Raw genomic sequence first — 2752 nt, 5'->3', positions numbered from 1 at the left:
ACTGCACCCCTCACACGCACCGGTGTACGCACGCACGCCGGCCCCTCGGTGATGGAGGCCGCCTTTGCACCTGCTCCCGCAGGCACGTGGGCGCACCCTCTGCCCACACCTGCACGAAGCTGTCGCCCTCACCACGGGAGGCCAGAGCGCACCCCTTGGGAGGGCCCAAAGTCAACCATGAGCTGGCTGTCCGCCTTTTCTGGACCCCACTCTGGCTAGACAAGGTCAAGGGGAAACCACGGCTTCCCGCTGGGGGCGGAGCTAAGCACTCTCTTGAGCCATCGTCCCCCATGCGGGTGTAGACTGCAGCCCTTCCCTCAGGTTGCTGGGGGCGGGGAAGTGTCCATAAGGCCCTGTCTGTTCCCATGGGGTGGTGGCCTCGGGCGTGATTTCTTGCCCACCCCCCCAGCACCTCGGTCCCCAGCCTGGCCTGAGTAGCCGTCCCCAGTGACTGCAGGGCGGCCGCAGCCTCTAAGCCAGGGGGAACAGGCTGGGGGCGTGGCTAGACTGTGTCTGTACCTCCTGCTGGTCTCCCCACAGGCAGTCCTCAGGTGCAGAGAGGGGTGGGGTGGGGACTGCTGGGTGCCAGAGGGGTGCCACCCACCGGCAAACACTTCCTGCTTCCTTGTGATGGGTCCCCGCCTCCCCCTCGGCTGCTGCCCGGAGAAAACCCCAGGGGTGCTCTGCGATGACACGCAGAGCAGACCTCGGATGAATCATCCTGAGGCGAGACAGGAGCAAGACGCCGGCCAGTGGCCACGCCCAGACCGGAGCGGACGCCGCAGGGACGTGTGGACCCACGAGGCCGCCCGCTCTGTAAGGGTGCCGTGCGGGTGACATGCGGTGCTCCCCGCCCGCACCAGTGAGCTCGCCTGGGGAAAAACCATCTGGAAGCAAGTGGCTGGGGAGTGACAAAGACTGGCGTCATCCACCGTGGGTGACAACTGACACCCAGCCCTCGTCAAGTCCCACGGTGGCCTAACCGCCTCATCTCCGTGCAGTAGCCCTGTGGCCGGAGAGGCGGTGTGACCGCTCTCAGCTGAGGTTCAGAAAGCCGCTCCGTGGAGAGCCACGGTGCTGACCCTCGCTCGCCTGTCCGTCTTTCCCCGAACGGGCGCAGGCACGAGCCAGGCCCTGGGCTTGAGAGAGGAGCGGCCCAGGCCGGGGCTTTGGGCCCCTTCCACCGCCTCCTGTAGGGAGGTAGCCACTGCCTGGTTCAGCCTGTTGGCACCGAACACCCCGTGTAAGGCTCCAGCACGGGTGGACTGTGGCACTGAGCAACCGTTCACCTAACTCGACTGGAGGCAATCGCTGGCCTCATGGGCATCTGTCATCCCGAGCCCGGGGAGTGGCGTGCTGGCCCGGCCGCAGGTGTGTGAGGTGTGGACACCCAGCCCGGCAACCCGCCCCCCGCCGATGGCTGCTGCGGAGAGTGAGGCGAGCCTGACACAGGCAGGACCGTAAGGGTCATTAAGGGGGGGTGGGGCACCAACGCCTCCTCCAAGGGGCTCGAGGGTCTGCCCGTGATTCAGTTAATGACGCTGCCCGCTCTCCTCCGAATGAGGTGGTTCTCTGGGCAAAGGGCGGCCCGTCTGCCCCTCATCAGACCACATCTTGTTTGAACTGCCCCTTCCTTCACCACCGGTGTCCCCAATGGAATCCCAGGGTCAGGAATGTGCAGCAGTCAGAGCACACAGTGGGTGACAAGTCCACCCAGGGGACCTATATAAAGCAGGGATCGTCAGGAGCCACACCTCCTGGACGAGAGCCCAGAGGAGCCTGTCCACAGCAGGGTGAGTACAGCTGCTCTGTACCCGCAGGAACCCCGTCAGGCCCTCATCCAGGTCAGGAGCTGGGCAGGGGGTCTCAGGGCTGGGGAGGCCTGGAGAGGTGACGCTGGCACCTCATCTTGCAGCCCAGAGGCGGCCGGAGCTGCCCTCCACGGGAGGAGGGCCACTTCTTTCTGTGCATCAAGAAGTCCCCTTTCTCGAGACCCAGAGGCCATCCTCAGGTAGATTCATCTACGAGGTGGGATCGTCCCGGTCCAAACAGCTGTTGGCAGCGTTTTATGGGGAGGAAACAGCTGTGGAGAGCCCCCCGCCCTGTCCAGGCCTGATGCAAGGCTTTCCCGAAGCGGCCCCAGGGACGAGCAGCTTAGGAGGGCTGGATCTGGGTAGAGAGGAGGGCTGCTTTGTGATTTCTGTGGAGCTTTCTGGCAGAGCTCACTTTGAAATGTCTTCAAGGGAGCCATTTCTGGAGAGCGCTCATCTGTGCCATCGTCTCCAGGGCCAGCTCTGCGTTGCCAGCTTCCGTCCTCCCCGAAGGACCAGCCAGCTGACTCGCCACGGTCGTTACCAAAAAGGCTTCCTCTGCGAGGGAACGAGCAGTCACTGCCGAGGCAGGGGCATATGAGGAAGCTCTAGTCTGGCTGCAGATCCTCCATGGACCCCTATCCACGTAGCAATTCCCAAGTCAAGCCCAGTTCGACCTGGGATTGCATTCCAGCTCTGTCGCTTAAAAGCTGTTGAGGTCTTGGGCAAATCACCGGCTTGAGCCTGCTGCCTCCTGTAACGGGATAACATCTCCTGGATATTATCCCACAGGTCTGGCGTGCCGAGAAGCACCTGGCCATTAGAATCATGAGTCTCAGAGCCTTCACTTTCTAGCCATGTGGCCCAGGCACAGTCTTAATCTTTCTGACCTTTTTTTTTTTTTTACGAAAAAAAAAAAATGGGAAGAACGGTGCCTGAAA

Source organism: Pteropus alecto, unplaced genomic scaffold, assembly GCF_000325575.1.
Source record: "Pteropus alecto unplaced genomic scaffold, ASM32557v1 scaffold67, whole genome shotgun sequence".
Taxonomy (NCBI): domain Eukaryota; kingdom Metazoa; phylum Chordata; class Mammalia; order Chiroptera; family Pteropodidae; genus Pteropus; species Pteropus alecto.
Note: the sequence above shows the minus strand (reverse complement) of the source record.